Genomic DNA, 10140 nt, shown 5'->3' on the forward strand with positions numbered 1-10140 from the left:
AATATGATTTGATTTGAAAAGTGACAATTTCATGCAGCAACAGTGGTGTAGAGCTGCCGGGGCAGAGGAGCGGCGTTCCCTCACGTTTTTCTATTTGAGAATACACAGAGCTAGTCAAACTATTTCTGGAAAATGTACTCTGATAAATTCTAAATAAATTCTATTGAATTACCAAAAAAAACACAAAAAAAACAATAGAATGACAAACCAAATAAATATGTATAGCAGCCTAGAGGTGGGTGAATGGTGGTTTCTTCCCTGTCTTCTCTCTGGCGATGGCAAGAAATCTGATGAACTATGTGTGTGCACTGCGGAGGCCCGTCAGAGGCCTGCAGTTAATAAAACTCAACGAACATCCTTTCTACTTTTGCAGAGTGGAGCCCAGAACGATACGATAGTATGTGACCACTTGGATACGGCGACACCATTCTAAGGGGAACACCCAAACCAAAGTAGCCACGGCAAAGCCCAAGGAGCTTGACCCTCTCTGGAAGTTGCTGTAGTCCTGCGAGGGATATTTTTGACTGCCCGTTCTAGCTTGGTACGTCAGGGTGGGTAATTGGACATTTTAATTGGGGAAAGTTGGAGGTAGTAATGCATTTAGGTTATTGTTTATTGAGTTGCATGAACGCAACAAAAAAAATATTGATTTAATGGCCGTTTTAAAACGAATTTCCAGCAATTCTACTCGAAATTATTTATATTCACCAATTGGTCAATTCATTTGATAGCATGTTTGATCAATCTGTTTTCTATTATTCTGTAATAGGGTATATTGTAACTCAAATGTTTATTTATGATACAGTGTGTAAGCTACACAACACAATTAAATGCCTAATCGTAATGCAGCTTTCCTCGCAAACTGTGCAATGATATTAAGCTATATGTATTTGTATTTATATTAGGCTATAGCGTATAAATAAACACAGCAAAAAAAGAAACGTCCTCTCACTGTCAACTGCTTTTTTCCCCAGCAAACTTAACATGTGTAAATACTGTATGAACATAACAAGATTCAACAACTGAGACAAACTGAGTTCCACAGACATGTGACTAACAGAAATGGAATAATGTGTCCCTGAACAAAGGGGGACTGCACCAGATTAACCAGTTCTTGCTGTGAGATGTTACCCCACTCTTCCACCAAGGCACCTGCAAGTTCCCGGACATTTCTGGGGTGGAATGGCCCTAGCCCCTCACCCTCCGATCCAACAGGTCCCAGACGTGCTCAATGGGATTGAGATCCGGGCTCGTCGCTGGCCATGGCAGAACACTGACATTCCTGTCTTGCAGGAAATCACGCACAGAACGAGCAGTATGGCTGGTGGCATTGTCATGCTGGAGGGTCATGTCAGGATGAGCCTGCGGGAAGGGTACCACATGAGGGAGGAGGATGTCTTCCCTGTAAAGCACAGCGTTGAGATTGCCTGCAATGACAACAAGCTCAGTCCGATGATGCTGTGACACACCGCCCCAGACCATGACGGAGCCTCCACCTCCAAATGGATCCTGCTCCAGAGTACAGGCCTCGGTGTAACGCTCATTCCTTTGACAATAAACGCGAATCCGAGCATCACCCCTGGTAAGACAAAACTGCAACTAATCAGTGAAGAGCACTTTTTGCCAGTCCTGTCTGGTCCAGCGACGGTTGGTTTGTGCCCATAGGCAACGTTGTTGTCGGTGATGTCTGATGAGGACCTGCCTTACAACAGGCCTACAAGCCCTCAGTCCAGCCTCTCTCAGCCTATTGCGGACAGTCTGAGCACTGATGGAGGGATTGTGTGTTCCTGGTGTAACTGGGGCAGTTGTTGTTGCCATCCTGTACCTGTCCCACAGGTGTGATGTTCGGATAGACCGATCCTGTGCAGATGTTGTTACACGTGGTCTGCCACTGCGAGGACGATCAGCTGTCCGTACTGTCTCCCCGTAGCGCTGTATTACGCGTCTCACAGTACAGACATGGCTATTTATTGCCCTGGCCACATCTGCAGTCCTCATGCCTCCTTGCAGCGTGTTTTTCAGAGTCAGTAGAAAGGCCTCTTTAGTGTCCTCAGTTTTCATAACTGTGACCTTAATTGCCTAACGTCTGTGAACTGTTAGTGTCTTAATGACCATTACACAGGTGCATGTTCATGAATTGTTTATGGTTCATTGAACAAGCATGAGAAACAGTGTTTAAACCCTTTACAGTGAAGATCTGTGAAGTTATTTGGATTTTTACAAATTATCTTTGAAAGATAGGGTCCTGAAAAAGGGACTTTTATTTTTTTACTGAGTTTAGCTATATCACGTAGTCTTAGATTTATTAGGCTATAGGCCTGATGCAAATGATTATGGTTTCTTCCTAGACTGGCTGAATGCACAGCAATCCTTCAGCACCACAAGTTGGTTCAACTTTTTTAACATCGTTGCACAATCTTGCCAGTGTCCTTTCATCACCACAAAGGCCAATTGCTTAAAATCAATCTCATCAATAGTCCTATTATTATGATTACACGTATCACTTCTCCCAACGGTCATCATTTAGTAAAGTTAGAACAAAGTTGAATCAATTTCTCGTAAGATCACATAATGATGAATTAGCATTTTACGTAACAGAACCAAATATAATACCATGGCATAGTATGTCTATAATTTACATTTACATTTAAGTCGTTTAGCAGACGCTCTTATCCAGAGCGACTTATAAATTGGTGCATTCACCTTATGCACCAATTTGTGGAACAGTCACTTTACAATAGTGCATCTAAATCTTAAAGGGGTGAGAAGGATTACTTATCCTATCCTGTTACTGTTACACCAAAAACACATAATTTAGCATTTTTTTGTACCATTTTTTTAACAATACAAAATATACACATGCGAATGACAACATACAAATGCTCACAAACATAACCCCTGCCCAGACCCACCTGCTCACACCCCCATTTCCAGCGCCCGCATCACTTTCCACCACGTGGCCTCAAACTGCACCATTTTGTTTCTCTCTGTTGCCCACGTACTTTCGACATTTAGATAATAAAGTATAAGGATCTTTCCATTGTGTTGACAATGGAGGACTTGTTGATTTCCAGTTAAGTATACATTTTTTTAAAGATGATTGACAAGAAAAGTATTGTCCAACCCATCGCGTACATAACTCCACCCTCATATGCCATGTCTTGAAATATGCAGACAGAGATTAAAAGTACATTTATATTGTAAAACTTCTGACAGCCAACTTTCTAACTCCGCCCATGACTTTGTCTTTATAGCATCCCCAGAAGGCATGGATTATTGAGTCATTGTTAGTTTTACATTTAAGACATGACACTGCCATTGTGCTGTTGAATTTGTGAATTTTGTCTCTTGTGTAATAAATTAGACTAGTTTATAGAGGATTAAGCGTACATTTTCCTGAACTGAAATATTGTTGGCTATGTTCCAATATCAGTTATTTTTAAGTCTTGGTTCCAAATTAATATTTTTTTCTAAGATGTTTTGTATATCTTTATGAATATCCTTTTCTGACTCAAATAGGATTCCCTCAAGATTGCTCTGAAATGTCTTGATATAATACTTAAGTTGTATGTATTTAAAAATAGCTACGTTGGTCAGTCTAAAATTGCATTTCAATTCTGTCATGGAAATACATGTATTTCCTGTGACCAAGTAATTTACATTTTCCATGTGGACCAATTTATCTGTGTATTCAATATCTGTGTATTGTTCCATAGGGTTGTGTTTTTAGGGATTGATATTGGTTCTTGTAGAATACGATTCATTTTCTTCCATATTGTTATAGGGTTCTTAACTACGAAGTTGTGCATGTTCTTAGCTTTATTCTTTGAGAATAGACACATGAATGAGTATGCATATCATCAATTTGTACCCATTGTTCCTCTTTAGTGTGTTTAACTATACACCAGTGGAGGCTCCTCAGAGTACGAAGGGGAGGACCATCCTCCTCAGTGAAATTTCATAAAAATAGTGAAGAATTTAAAAGCTTATCCTTTTTAAAGAAAACTATACTAAATATATTCATATGTCACCAAATAATTGATTAAAATACACTGTTTTACAATGAAGGTCTACAGTAACTTCAACAGCACTGTCTGGGTAGCACCATGGTGTAGCCAGGGGAAAGCTAGCTTCCGTCCTCCTCTTAGGAGGCTCGTAGGCCTCACCCCCTTCCATAGATGTACATGGTTATTATGACCAATTCTGGAGGACGTCCTCCAACCAATCAAAGATTTTGCAGTAGGAACTGGCATGTTGTCCATCCAATCATATAATTAGGATCAGAGAATGAACCTCGTGTGTTGTATTGGGATTGTGCCACAGAACATTATGGGGGTTCTATGTGTTAGAACCCCTTTCATTCTCTGGGGTACACGGAAAAGGTGAGAATTAAAAGCGAGGGCCGACATCTGCCTGAGATCAGTTTCATAAAGAAGGATGAAAAGGTGAAGGCGTTCAATACCAACTGGTATCAAACGTACAGCTGGTTAACAGGGAGCCTTTCATCAATCCGCCTGTATTGCTGGCCTTGCCTGCTTTTTGGGAAGTCTGAGCCTTGGTCGAAAGGTGGATACAGTGACCTGAAGAACATCGATCGTTCAGCTAAACGGCAAAACAAAAGCAGGGAGCATATAAATGCCCACATCAGATTCAAGCTTCTGGGGAAAAGCTGCATCGATTATGACGAAGGTCTGCCTTTTTCAAGAAAGTAAGAAGAAACAGAGATGTTCTCAAGCGGCTTATCAACACCACTACGTTTTTGGGCATGCACAAATGTGCTTTTAGAAGACACAACGAAAGGCAAAGTTCCGTCAACAAGGGCAACTACAAGGAGCTTGCAGAGGTAATTACACTTTGCGATGCATTACTTGCTGAACATATCGAACCTTCGACTGTCTTTACTGGGATGTCGAGAACAATTCCGAATGATTTGATAGCTTCCATCGCATCAAAAGTAAGATTAAAGAGAGAGGTTGACGGCGTGCATTTCTTTCATGTGCGCTCAAGTAGGCTTTCCACTTTCTTCCGGTAACTTTGATAACACATAATCACTCTGGATAGACACAAGCAAAAACTCATGACATAAATGTTGCAGCAGCCTCGGCTACACCTAAACATTAGAAATCGGACATGCTGTACGGTATGGAAATGAGACTATTTTTCAGTTTGATCAACTGTAGCCTACTAATAAGAGCCAGCTGCATAAAGCCTATGTGAGCTGCTGTCCATATGGTCAGGGTAACTAACTGAACGTTTTGTATTTAGTCCATTTGTGTGTCAGGAGAAAATGTGAACGTGATCAAATGTAGTTTATATTCAAAATTGGCCTGGCTAGGCTGCCTATACCTTTTTAATCCAAAATGATTAACTGGAATTAATCAATCAACATAATAGTGATGACAGATATGAGTATATTTTTACAAGACCTGCAGTTGCACAGGCCTGCATGATCCCAACATGCATAAATCAATCTAAGTTCTGTTTTCTATTTGTCTAGGTAGAGGAAATCCCCCCACCTAAATCCAGTCTAAATATCATTTATATCAATAAATATAAGGTAGCTGCAGTATGACAGGGTTTTTTTTTCTGGATTTTTAAAAAAAACATCTGACTTAATTAGGAAAACTTGTCTCATCGTAGCCCATGTAAAACAGTTTTACAACTGATTAATCACTGTCATACCTTATAGGGTCCAGAGTTTTCCTAGTTAGGTTAACATATAAGGAAAAACCCCAGACCCCAGGGGGTAAAAATTGTCCCAATGATTTGGGACCTATGGTGCCACCATAGTTTCAGTTATCGTCGGGTATGTGGATGATCAGGGCTTTATTCACCAATGTTTCTTTGGCTACTTTGATGTGCAAGTGTGCGAGATGCGCAGTCTGTGTCTGAGTTTAACTTCATGGAGAAACTCATTGTCTAAACCTGGAATAATTCATTAATTTAATTTAGTTATTCTATCCAAATTAACCTAAATGGGGCACCATTAAGGGTTTGATATGGAGAGACCCCTTGAATTAACTATATCAGTACTTATCATTAACTCAATATCAACAATAGTCTTAATCAACAGTCATTTTACCATATTCTCATTCTGAATGGTTGTTGAGCTCGGAATCTTCAAGAACCCAATCGCTTGGTAATGGATTAAAAGTCACAAATAACTAATGTAAGGTTTTATTTAATAGACTAAGTTGGAACATTCGGTAGAATAGTAAGGCAGGGTATAGGCTAACGGAATACAACACTTCCGTACTCAAGGTAGCACATACAACAGTACATACATTCAACCAGACAGAGACAGTATTAATCATATGTAATTAAGACTATCAGTCTTATAATAATCAGTTAGTGCCACCACGTTTACACAGACACAGAGTCACACAAAGGGAAGGTCATCTGGTTCAGCTGGGTTTCCGTTATGACGGAGAGGTAAACAGGGAAAAGGGTCAGTGGTCCTGGTGTTGGAGCTTTCGGTCTACAGTAGCATCTTCCCTCGTCAGGGCACACACACACAGGAGCTCTTCGTTTTCTCTCAGTTCAGTTCTCAGTTTGTTCAGTCCAAAGAGATAAAGTTTGTTACGGTGCTAGGGTTCAATCCAATGTTTGTGCTCCTTTTGGGAGAGACAACACTCAGCGGTGTGTTGTTCTGCAAAGTTTCTCTGATTCTTCTGTCTGAGCTGGATAAAGCTTCCTTGATCTGTATTTTGGTTCCACAGAGATACGATCATTCAACCCACCTGCTTGGCTGCGCCTTGTGGTATTTGAACTTTTTTCTAGTGAGTAAGTCCTTTTATTTATAGGAAGAATCACAGAAGGCGGGCTCTACTGGCCGGTCTGTGTCGTTGGGACCTCCCCATGGTAGCGGAGCGGCAGGGTAGCCTAGTGGTTAGAGCGTTGGACTAGTAGCCGGAAGGTTGCCTGTTCAAACCCTCAAGCTGACAAGGTTCAAATCTGTCGTTCTGCCCCTGAACAGGCAGTTAACCCACTGTTCCTAGGCTGTCATTGAAATTAAGAATTAACTGACTTGCTGGTTAAATAAAGGTAAAATATAAAAAAATAAGGATGTTCATACGGTATAAACCTGAGATTTACTCATAAGTGTTCACAGCATGTTTTTCTTGTCCGGAAGACAGTTTCACAGTCTTTAACTAGAATACAGAGCCTGTGAACACATACACTGTTCGATTGCCAATAGCAGTTAGGGATAGGAGATATCCCATGTTGAAGAATGAACAAGTCAGACTAAACCTACCTAATTCTGTTTTATCCCTAACTACCATTGGCAATCGAACAGTGACTGTGTTCACAGATGCATGAAATGATCCCTAGACGACACTGGGCAAATAGTGTGCCACCTCAGGGGTCTCCCAGTCAGCTATGACCCAGCCTGGGATCGAACCCAGGTTTGTAGAGACACCAGTAGCACTGCGAAGCAATGTATTCGAACGCTGCGCCACTCGGTAGGCTCCAAGCTTTTCACATTTCACTTAACACACATTACCTGTCGTTGTTGATGAAACTGTCTGTGTCATCAGGGCAGTAAACAAAGCTTGAGAAATAACATAATCTTGGAAGATACAGTACCAGTCGAAAGTTTGGACACACCAACTCTACACACCTACTCCTGAGTTTTTCTTTATTTTTACTATTTTCTACATTGTAGAATAATAGTGAAGAAATCAAAACTATGAAATAACACATATGGAATCATGTAGTAACCAAAAAAGTGTGAAACAAATACAAATATATTTTATATTTTATTTTCTTCAAAGTAGCCACCCTTTGCCTTGATGACAGCTTTATTAACCAATTTCTGTGTTCATGCAAGTGGTTGACTGTACAAATCCTCACAATCAGTAGCTGTAATTTGGCAATACGCCCAGACCTTGTTTTGAGAACGAACAAAAGATATCTCAGATTCAAGTTTTTAGCTTAGAGAGAAGAAGCCTAGTGAGATATTGGTCTGTCATATGTTATGAACCAGTATTGGTCTGTCACATGAATGAAACGGTAATGATTAATGAATTATACTAAATCATGCAAATATAACTTGTCTCTGTATAGCCGTATATAAGAAAACTTCTGGGACTGTCCAGGCAGAGCTCCTGATTAGCATGTGTACTATGGTGCATTGAGTTAGTTGGAAACTCTCCAGCGACAAATAAATAATTATTTATTTAAGATTGACTTAGAGAGTCCCTGTCAATGACATTTCCAATATTTAGTCGTGCCCTAGACATGGGTTGCACCTCAGAGGCTAATGTGACTGTTTCGTCTAAATTACAGTAATTTAGAGTGGCATGGAAATACGATGACTTTGCTAAAGTGGGCAAATAATTAGTAAGAAACAACTTTGCCATATATTGATGTCGTCAAATTTGCTGTAGAGCAAAGGCTAATTTTGCCAATACTTTCCTAGCAAAGTTAGTCGGAAATAACTAGCAATGCTAATGTTAGCTAGCTAAAATACGGTGGTCTCCTCAATCTTAGTTAGCTGACGAAAGTTCTACTGCATCTAAAGTCAATCTGACATCACAATGATGACAAAAGTTTTTCCTACTAATTATTTGTGTCACGCCCTGACCATAGAGAGCCCTCGGGGTTCTCTATGGTGTAATAGGTCAGAGCGTGACTAGTTTTTTTTCTAGTTATTGTAGTTCTATGTTGGTGTGTGAGTATGGTTCCCAATTGGAGGCAGCTGAATATTGTTGCCTCTAATTGGGGATCATACTTAGTGTCCCTTTTCCCACCTGCGTTGTGGGATATTGTTTTGTTTAGTGCCTATGTGCGCTACGTATGTGCCATGCGATGTTGTTTTGAAGTTTCACTGTAATAAATATGTGGAGCTGTCACACCCTGACTATAGTTTTCTTTGTATGTTTCTATGTTTTGTTTGGTCAGGGTGTGATCTGAGTGGGCATTCTATGTTGTGTGTCTAGTTTGTCTGTTTCTGTGTTTGGCCTGATATGGTTCTCAATCAGAGGCAGGTGTTAGTCATTGTCTCTGATTGGGAACCATATTTAGGTAGCCTGTTTGGTGTTGGGGTTTGTGGGTGATTGTTCCTGTCTTTGTGTTTGTTACACCAGATAGGGCTGTTTTCGTTTTTTCACATTTTCTTGTTTTTTGTATAGTGTTCTATTTTCATCTTTATTAAAGATGTATCACAATAACCACGCTGCGTTTTGGTCCGCCTCTCCTTCAACAGAAGAATCCCGTTACAGAATCACCCACCACAACAGGACCAAGTGGCGTGGTGGCAGGCACGCCTGCATAGCCCAGTGCGGGCTATTCCACCTCGCCGCACTGGCAGGGCGACCTGGAGCATTCAACCAGGTAAGGTTGGGCAGGCTCGGTGCTCAAGAGCTCCAGTGCGCCTGCACGGTCCGGTCTATCCGGTACCACCTCCACGCACCAGCCCTCCGGTGGCAGCCCCCTGCACCAGGCTGTCTCTCCGTCTCATCCCTACAGGTGCTCCCGCGTGTCCAGTGCTGCCGGAGTCTCCCGCCTGTCCAGCGCTGCCAGAGCTGCCAGTCTGCAAGGAGCTGCCAGTCTGCAAGGAGCTGCCAGTCTGCAAGGAGCTGCCAGAGCTGCCAGTCTGCAAGGAGCTGCCAGAGCTGCCAGTCTGCATGGAGTAGCCAGAGCTGCCAGTCTGCATGGAGCAGCCAGAGCTGCCAGTCTGCATGGAGCAGCCAGAGCCGCCAGTCTGCATGGAGCAGCCAGAGCCGCCAGTCAGCATGGAGCAGCCAGAGCCGCCAGTCAGCATGGAGCAGCCAGAGCCGCCAGTCAGCATGGAGCAGCCAGAGCCGCCAGTCAGCATGGAGCAGCCAGAGCCGCCAGTCAGCCAGGATCCGCCAGTCAGCCAGGATCTGCCAGTGCCGCCAGTCAGCCAGGATCTGCCAGAGTCGTCAGCCAGTACGGAGCTGCCCCTCTGTCCCGAGCTGCCCCTCTGTCCCGAGCTGGGGACGATCAGCTGAGCCGAGGAAACAGCCAGAGACCGTCTGGGAGTCGATGGAGCAATTGGAGGAAGGAGATCAGAGAGAGATGTTGCCTGAAGAGCATGTCATCAGTCCGGTGCAACCTGTGCCGGCTCCATGTTCCAGGTCCCCAGTGAGTCTTTCATCAGTCCGGTGAAACCTG

Source organism: Oncorhynchus keta, chromosome 17, assembly GCF_023373465.1.
Source record: "Oncorhynchus keta strain PuntledgeMale-10-30-2019 chromosome 17, Oket_V2, whole genome shotgun sequence".
NCBI classification, from domain to species: domain Eukaryota; kingdom Metazoa; phylum Chordata; class Actinopteri; order Salmoniformes; family Salmonidae; genus Oncorhynchus; species Oncorhynchus keta.